At 38.8% G+C, this 9,771-nt stretch overlaps 1 protein-coding gene across 1 annotated transcript in view; it reads left to right on the top strand.

Annotated features, from left to right (window-relative positions):
• The first annotated feature begins 362 nt into the window (after positions 1-362).
• Positions 363-9,771, top strand: part of LOC135697154 (nuclear factor of activated T-cells 5-like) — a 225,044-nt gene continuing 215,635 nt past the window's right edge. Inside the window, exon 1 of the mRNA XM_065216760.1 lies at positions 363-567. The gene's annotated coding sequence lies outside the window, so the exon portion shown is untranslated. The remainder of the gene's footprint in view (positions 568-9,771) is intronic.

The following is a 9,771-nucleotide window of genomic DNA, read 5'->3' as shown; positions in this document are numbered from 1 at the left end:
TGGCAACTTTGTTTATTTGCCAGACTAAGGTAGGTTGAAGGTAAAGCCCTACAGTAAATGTGCCAAAACAAAAAACTAAACCATTCATTGTCAAATTGATTTCCTACGCAAGTGATAGGAATTTCGCGAATAAACACAAGCAGTATTGATTATAGCAAAACTTGCCATGTACAATAAGCTTAGTTCACGTTAGTAAACAAACTAACACTTCTTCCTTCTGTGGCACCTTTGATTATTCACCTTGGTCCCATAACCTTTTATGATTGACATCGGGAACTCACCACTATCGTTGGCTCTCACACTACACGCCTGCCAAGATGAGTGCTTTGTCTTGTTCACTGTTGTCAAAATAAGTGTTTCACCATCACACAAAACTTCAAACTTCTAGTTAAGTGCTCTGTAAAGTAAAAGTACGACGTTCCTCGGAAGTGTTTCTCGATTTGTGAGTTCGCAGATAATTGGTTGAAATTTTTGCGATATTTCGGTGCCGTTTTCGCGACTGTTGTGGTATTTTCAGTGTTTCGGTAGTGCCCCCGACAGTTGGAGAACGCTGGCAGTTCCGCGGAGGTAAGTTTTTCTGCCGAAATGGTTCCAAATATTTTACGCATCTAGCGCTCCTCTGTCCCAAAGGGCGACAAGCAGGAGGACGGAGATCTAGACGGCTAATACATAGGTGTAACAGTCGGAAGAAGTGTTAGTTTGTTTACTTAAATGAACCATGCCCATTTTGTTATGGCATGTTTGCTATAAGAAATGCGCCTCGTGTTTATTAGCGAATTTCACATCAAAGATCGATTAATTGAGTAGGAAATCAGTTTGGCACGGCATTTGTGACCAGAATACACCTTCCGGTAGTATGAAACAGGTCAAAAACTGTTCAAATCTGCAGATAAAATTTTTGTTTTGAATTTCTGTATAGCAAAATAGTGAACTTTTCGTGAACATTAACGGCAAAGAACTCACCAACACTGGGAGACTGTGAGTTCCTGCCCACCTGTCATTTTCCATCGTGGACGGAGATATTCTTGTTGTTATTTTTATTCTTCGTCTTTGCTCTCTATAAAAGAAGCTACGGCGGCTGTATTTTTATTTTTGCCCTTCCAGTGTTGCCAGTTCAGTAGAAGGAAAATCGTTTGCTTTTTGCGGCGTTCCAACCCTAATAAATGTTGTATGGTTATTTTGCTTAACGACGTGTTCGGGGTATCATTTAAACCTCGAGTTAAATCACGTATAAATTTGTTCTGTCATTGTTCGTTTATGTTTTTATGTTAGTGAACAACAAACCCGGTAGCGTAACCAAAACTTCTAGCGCCTTTTTTCTTAAATAAAGTTGTTCTGTTATTTTTTATTTTGTGTTTTTGATTTCTGATTAGTTCGTATTCCTGCCGCATAGGCGGCACTCAGTTCTTGATTGATGGTTTCTGTTGCGTACTTACCGAATGTCAGATATCAGCCTACTAACTAAGATAACTTATCCAAATCTTTAATTGATACATAGATTCCCAACAAACAATTTGAGTTGATCAACAGCTGAATAAGCCACTTTTTGGTTGAAGAAGCTTATTTTTGTTTGAATAAGCTCGTATTTAACATTCAATGTTTGTTTGGTTATGCATTTTTCCAGAAACCGCTTCCTTGACCCTGCGAAAAGTTTGTCAACTGATAGGTTATCGTCACTAATAAATATAGAGTAAAGCTGTTGGTCCCCGCTCCATGCGTTGATAGGTCGATAGGTAGGGTCCAGGTGTGGGAGCTGCCTCCCTGGCGTCCGGTAGCATTGATACTTAGTACGGAAAACAGCATCCAGTAAAAAAAAAATACCGATTACAAATTACAAATTTACAAAGTAGTGGTGTTTCGACAATAACTCAAAATTATGGCAAAAAAAGGCAGTGCAATTAACGCGTGCGCGCTTGGTGGTTGTCACAGAGTATGGTAATTCCCACTGGCTGAGGGAGACAACGACCACGATTTCCGCTTATTTCATGGAATGAAACGTGTTTTGCACGAGATCCTCCTCCACTGGTGACTATTTATAAAAATTACTATACATACCCTACTATAACCTATCTTGGAATATATCTTAATTTCTCGTTGCAATTTTCTTTAAAGAAGTTTCTCGAAATTGCCTTGAACTTCTAGTCAAATTCCTCTACAATTCTCCTTACAATTCATTTGACATTATCTTCAAAATTTTTAAAATGTTTCTTCAAAGTGTCAGAAATCCAATTTGTTTATCCAAGAGTGCCCAAGAGTGATGATTTTTTTTTTAAATCGAAAATCTTGTATTGAGCCATTTTTAAATTTGAAAATTTTCGAAGTCTGGATGTCCATTCTCACTGTGCTTGTTTCAGTTGTTCCTGATTAAAACTCAAGATTGACGCTGGCCAAGTCCTGGCAATCAGGTTGAATGGGGAAAAAATAGTGGGCTTCGTTGTTCTGGGGACAGTGTCTGCGTCCCCACAAAAATCACAGGATATGTGATTGTATCATTGCTTTGATTTTGTTTGATTATTTTCTGAAAGTCGCGGGAATAAGATTTGCGGTAATAAGGCCTGCTTACTTGCTCAGTAAACAAAACCGATCACCACTAGGCCACTGTTCCTCTTAAATCACAACAATCCATTACGATCGACGGTCGTTTCAGCCCGCTGACATGAAGCTAATCAAATGAAATCGATTTATTTAATCATGTGGTCGTGATTAGGGACGCACCTCATTCACGTGAAGGAGCCCGGGATGTTAAACAATCTCTTGAAAATGGTAATCAATTTAGTTCGGCATTGACTCACTAGGTGATGTTAGTGTCTTTATAAAACTTCGTTTTATCAACTTTTATAGAATCAAGTTCTCATGATATGTGTTAGATAGAAGAATGTGATCGTCTGAAATGTTGTTTAGATAATAAAGGCCAACAGTACAGTGTATTTTTAGTTTGGAATTTTCTCAGTAGGTGGCTCTAGTGTTCGTGTGAAATCTGTGTACATGCAATATCTCATGATCCAGGCTATAAAGTTGCTGTTTCCTGCAATGTTGTTCAAAAGGCCTTTTGAATCGTGGACATTTTAGTTCGGAAATCTCTCGCTAGGTGGTTCTAGCAACCAGTGGAAACTAACGATTTTAAATTGGTTCACTACTTGACTAGCCTATTGGTCCCAAGCAAATCGATTAACATATCCCATTCTAGTATAAATTCCAGTAGGTATTACACTATGTTTGTTTTGATTCGCTATGAAAGTTTGACAGATAAAATGAGGGGTTCGTGGATTTTCCTATGTTTCGAGGGGTGAATCGATTAGCTTGGGACCGAAGATAGTACCAGAGCTAATCAAAAAAGTTGAGCACGTTTCTTCGAGACCTACTAGTCTTAGAGTCACCTCTATGGTTCTAGTGGTTCTAGTGTTCTTAGAAACTTCATGTACATTCAAAGTAGACATCTCGCGATCCTTGCTAGATACAAATCAGCTGTTTTCTGCAATGTTGTCAATGAGGTTAAGGCCTTTTGAATTGAGGAAAGTTTAGTACGGAATTCTACTACTGTGTTACCTGACTTATAACGAATATACGTTGTATACGAGTACCTCGAATATAGCGTATAGTTTGTCTAATTTCACATTTCAAATGCTATGCAAAATTAGACGAGTCATACGTTGTATTTGGGGTACTCGTATACAACGTATATTCGTTATAAGTCAGGTAACACAGTAGGCGGCACTAGTGTTCTTATGATTTTTGTATAAATTCTGGGTCGATATCTTGCAATCCTGGCTAGATACAAAGTTGCTGTTTTCTGCTATGTTGTTCAGGAGGCGAAGGTCTTTTTTATTGTAGACAGTTTAATGGGAAATTCGAGTGGCGCTGGTTGTGTAGTGGTAAGCGAGTGTTATTGTTTTAAAATTTTCAACCATATTGCCAAGAAAAGACGGCGTGCTTAACAAAGCTATTTATGATATAGTCAAACAATTTTGAAATTCGGAAATTTTGAATTATAAACGTGCTAATTAGTTGGCCATTTCCAACCAGCCCGTCAATTTCCGGCAAGCGCTTCCAATAATTGATATAACGTACACGCAAACTTCAGCATATTAGTAGTTCTGTATCAAAATTTCAGCTCAATTGATCATAACAAAACGTAGTTGCAATATGTTGGCAGTTGGCTAGTTTGTATTAAAATCGGCTGTTTGTGCTAATTTATAGGCCACCACTGTAGATACCGGAAATTGATGATGATGCCATTTTAGAATCCAAGACGGTAACTCCCGGGTTTTCCGTGAAGTCGTCATCTTGGATTCTGAAATGGCGCCAATCAACTATATCCAGTATTTGACAGTTGTCCACAAACTGGAAGTCGCCATCTTGAATTCCAAAATGTCAATCATCTATTTCCGGCCTCTACACGTCGACCTCGTTCCAAAAATATGCATACAGCTTACCCTCCATATATGCGGTGGGGTGTACCTTCAATCAATTGAGCTGATTTTCTAAAGATAACTATTTTATGGTCGACACTAATCACATACAACAAATCAGCGTAATTGATTGAAGTACAGACGAAAAACTGGTGGGTGGACGGTACCACTAGCTGGAAGTCCCCACTTTGAATTCCAAACTGGCGTCAACCATTCATTTTCGGCCTCTATACGTCGCGAAAATATCCATATTGTGGGGTATTTGGCACTTTTACATAATTTAAAACTGCACACCAGTAGTAAGAAAGTTCTGAACTAATATGGCCACCATCCAAAAGAGCATGATGACCTGAACAATGTTGCTGAAGACAGTAACCTTCTATATGGCAGAATCTCGAGATAGAGCTTATACAGGAAGATAATGTGCACACTAGTGTTCTGAACCAATATGACCACCATCCGCAGAAACTTGACCACCTGAACAACTGAAACTGAAACTATATGACTGAAACATTCTATATGTCCTGGATTACGAGATATTCCAAGTTGGAACCAATTAAGCCAAATCCCATACTCTACGTGGACTTCATATATGCGGTCCGTATTATGCGCATATGTATATGGAGGGATAGCCGTACATTAGTATGCACACAAGCGCTGCATAGGGAACTAGTTCAGATTTTAGTATTCTAAGGACCTTTATCACCTGAACAAATTTCTCGAAGATAGCATCTTCTTTCTCAGTCAGGATGTTAAGATATAGCAGCATATGCAGGAAAACCATATGGACACTATCGCACGTAGTGAGATAATTATGAACTAATCTGTATAACCTCCGGAAGACCTTGGTCACTCGAAAAACTTTGCTGAAGACGTTAACATTCCATATGGCCAAGTTCACGGGATATCCCGTACTGGAAATTTTGTTCGCATTCAAAGTGGTAAATGTTCATCAGGCACAAAATTTGTTCAGTTTTTCGGCCACCTTTCGTTATTTTTTGTATGACTACATTTATTCAACTTATCTGCAACACATTTTTGCAATTTAGCAGAGAACATTTGATGAATAGATTTAATTAATAGAGTACAGTCAACTTTCGCTCGTTGGGTTAAACCACTTAGTGGAAGGCTTTCGTTAGTTGGGCTGAGCTGTCAAGCTAAAAATTGGTTGAAGGATACACCGATTGATTATTGTCATGACAATCCTTGAGCAACTATTCAAATTGTTCATCCATGAGCCCCGTGAAAAGGAATCAGCACTGTCAGAAATGACGTTTGACTTCGATTTAGGTGAGCTACAGCCCTACTAAAACGTAGCCCACTTAAAGATAGCCCAATGAGCGAAATTCGACTGTATTTTGAAAAAGAGCATCTCCTATAATATTTACTCTTTACCGTATTTTCGCTCGCAAAAGGTTCATGTGTCTCTGATAAGACACATAGAAAATCTGGAATACTAGCAACCCTGCCCTCCACTAATTATATATTATTGAATTATGATTAAGTGTGTATGTGTGTATTTCATGGACTGTGCATGTGTGGAAATGGATATAAATCTACAGCAAGCGATGTGAGTTCTTTGTTCAGAGTATTGAGATTTTTGCACTCAGCACTCATAGCTTTGATTGTGTTTTTGGTGGAAATCGTGCTGAACACGTGTAGGTGCGATGTTTGCTTCCACGCACACCCGGGCAAATAAACCCGATGTTTTTGTTTTTGATTAGCCGCTAATTTTGGTTCAGGGATGGTCAGATAAACAAGGGGTTGTAATTGTAAACAATAATACCAATAGGGTAAGTGTACCAGGCTCGGAATAAGTAGTTCAATAATTCATATTGCACAAACGTCTTAAAATTACTGAACTGAGATTTAAACGTTCAAGAGTACAATATAGAAGGAAATACATTTCGTTACGATACTAGCTACCCTAATAAAATACCATACCCTAACGATAACCCAAATGATTGAACTATTCCACAGATGGTTTGGATGATACCCTGAACACGTCGTTAAGCAAAATAACCTCACAAATTTGATTAGGGTAACGTTACCCTAACTAAATCATGTTTCCTTATGTAACCATAGTGGCGCTTGATTTCGATGCTGATGTAGACATAATTAGTCGGTTATAATCGGATGTAGAAAATTATGTCACGTGCTCTATAAGTTTGACAACTACTTGACGCACAAAATGAACTACGAACTACTGTAATCGGCACTCGGCCCGATGATAGACCCTCAAACAGGTTCGATGCTAGGTCATCAGCAGCAGATAAAAGATTAAAACGACTTCCACCGTTGTCATAATGCTTATACATCCCCGACTAGGTTTTACGTACACCATAATAATAGCTTGCACAGTAGTAGCAGTAGAGAGAATGGTGAGTCGTTTGCCTAGATGGTTGGATCAAGGGTGGCATAGATCGAAGTAGTGTTAGTTTGTTTACAAAAATGAACTATGAGCCTTTCGTATTTGGCAAATTTTGCTAAAAGAAATGCACATTGAGTTTATTTGTAAAGTTCGCAACACATAGTAATTGCTTGCATGCGTAATCAAGGTGGCAAGACATTTGGGACCAGCATATACCTTCCGGTCGTATGAAACGAGTTACCCGCGCGTTTTATTTTGTTCCCTGAAAAAAAAAATACCCAAATGATAGAACTAATCCACAAATGGTTTAAATGATACCCTGAACATGTCGTTAAGCAAAATAACCATACAAATTTTATTAGGGTTTACATTTCTTATGGCAAAATAGTATACTTTTCATGAACATTAACGGCACTAACGGACTGTGAGAACCTTTACACCCTTCATAATACAAAATTAAAGATGGAAAGGTTCTCAAAATCCACTAGTGTTGGTGAGTTATTTGCCGTTATTTTCATGATAAGTTCACTATTTTTCTCTGCAAAATATCAATCCAAAAAATATGTACGGATGGATTTGGACAGAATTGGACCTCTTTCATACGTCCGGAAGGTGTATGCTGGTCACAAATTCCTTACCAAATTGATTTCCTGCGCAAGTGATCAATCTTTGTTGTGAAAATTCGCGAATGAACACAAGGAGCATTTCTAATAGCTAAACTCTGGTGCTTGTCACACGTTCTTTGTTGTGGGAGCATATCAGTGCTAACATTTGAAAACGGCGCAAAAGCCATTTGTAAACAAATGGTTTGTGGGCCCTTTACTCGCTACCCGAAGAACGCCCACGCAAACCAACAGCATCGTCAGGAAGGGGAAAATTTCCCCTACCCGATGTTGCTGTTGTATCGCGTGGGTGTACTTCAAGTAGTGAGTAAAGGGCCCACAAACCATTTGTTTACAAATGGCTTTTGTGCCGTTTTCAAATGTTAGCACTGATATTGTCCCACCTAATTGAAGAACCCAGAATCTTTACTTCTATGTTAACTGCCACTGAAGAAAAATAAATGATAACAGGTTATTTCCATTTCCCAAAGCAACATTATTCCGTTCTGATACCAGCACTGCTCATAGTTCATTTTAGTAAACAAAAACACAACTTAGCCCTGTGCCACCTTTGATCCACCCATCTAGTTTTCATTTACATCTTCACCCGATGGTGCTCTACCTACTTCGGTTCACGTGTCAAGAGCGTGGTTGGACTTGGTACTAGACGGCTAATACATAGGTGTAACAGTCGGAAGAAGTGTTAGTTTGTTTACTTAAATGAACCATGCCCATTTTGTTATGGCATGTTTGCTATAAGAAATGCGCCTCGTGTTTATTAGCGAATTTCACATCAAAGATCGATTAATTGAGTAGGAAATCAGTTTGGCACGGCATTTGTGACCAGAATACACCTTCCGGTAGTATGAAACAGGTCAAAAACTGTTCAAATCTGCAGATAAAATTTTTGTTTTGAATTTCTGTATAGCAAAATAGTGAACTTTTCGTGAACATTAACGGCAAAGAACTCACCAACACTGGGAGACTGTGAGTTCCTGCCCACCTGTCATTTTCCATCGTGGACTTGGTATGTGGTAGTGTGGTGCGTAAGCGGCATATACAGACGATTGGAGACAACCATCACCCACGATGGAAAATGACAGGTGGGCAGGAACTCACAGTCTCCCAGTGTTGGTGAGTTCTTTGCCGTTAATGTTCACGAAAAGTTCACTATTTTGCTATACAGAAATTCAAAACAAAAATTTTATCTGCAGATTTGAACAGTTTTTGACCTGTTTCATACTACCGGAAGGTGTATTCTGGTCACAAATGCCGTGCCAAACTGATTTCCTACTCAATTAATCGATCTTTGATGTGAAATTCGCTAATAAACACGAGGCGCATTTCTTATAGCAAACATGCCATAACAAAATGGGCATGGTTCATTTAAGTAAACAAACTAACACTTCTTCCGACTGTTACACCTATGTATTAGCCGTCTAGACCATCACCATCCCAGTCCACGATGGAAAATGACAGGTGGGCAGGAACTCACAGTCTCCCAGTGTTGGTGAGTTCTTTGCCGTTAATGTTCACGAAAAGTTCACTATTTTGCTATACAGAAATTCAAAACAAAAATTTTATCTGCAGATTTGAACAGTTTTTGACCTGTTTCATACTACCGGAAGGTGTATTCTGGTCACAAATGCCGTGCCAAACTGATTTCCTACTCAATTAATCGATCTTTGATGTGAAATTCGCTAATAAACACGAGGCGCATTTCTTATAGCAAACATGCCATAACAAAATGGGCATGGTTCATTTAAGTAAACAAACTAACACTTCTTCCGACTGTTACACCTATGTATTAGCCGTCTAGATCCCAGTCCAGGTCACGATGGAAAATGACAGGTGGGCAGGAACTCACAGTCTCCCAGTGTTGGTGAGTTCTTTGCCGTTAATGTTCACGAAAAGTTCACTATTTTGCTATACAGAAATTCAAAACAAAAATTTTATCTGCAGATTTGAACAGTTTTTGACCTGTTTCATACTACCGGAAGGTGTATTCTGGTCACAAATGCCGTGCCAAACTGATTTCCTACTCAATTAATCGATCTTTGATGTGAAATTCGCTAATAAACACGAGGCGCATTTCTTATAGCAAACATGCCATAACAAAATGGGCATGGTTCATTTAAGTAAACAAACTAACACTTCTTCCGACTGTTACACCTATGTATTAGCCGTCTAGAGTCCAGGTAGTCTATTTCGAGGACCGGTTGCGCTATATCTTCTTATTCGTGGCTATTACGGCCGCTTAATATTGTTCCTATGTCGTAGTGCAACATGCAGTGTTGCCTGGAAATCAATTGATTATTCATACGGCTTAGAAGATAATTTATCAACAGTCTGAAAATAGTGGTCTTCTGTGAAGTCGTAGCTGCGAAAA

This window comes from Ochlerotatus camptorhynchus, unplaced genomic scaffold, assembly GCF_037179485.1.
Source record: "Ochlerotatus camptorhynchus isolate MF236.1 unplaced genomic scaffold, CSIRO-AGI_Acam_v1.1 ptg000067l, whole genome shotgun sequence".
Taxonomy (NCBI): Eukaryota; Metazoa; Arthropoda; class Insecta; order Diptera; family Culicidae; genus Ochlerotatus; species Ochlerotatus camptorhynchus.
Note: the sequence above shows the minus strand (reverse complement) of the source record. Positions and strands in the feature narration are given on the sequence as shown.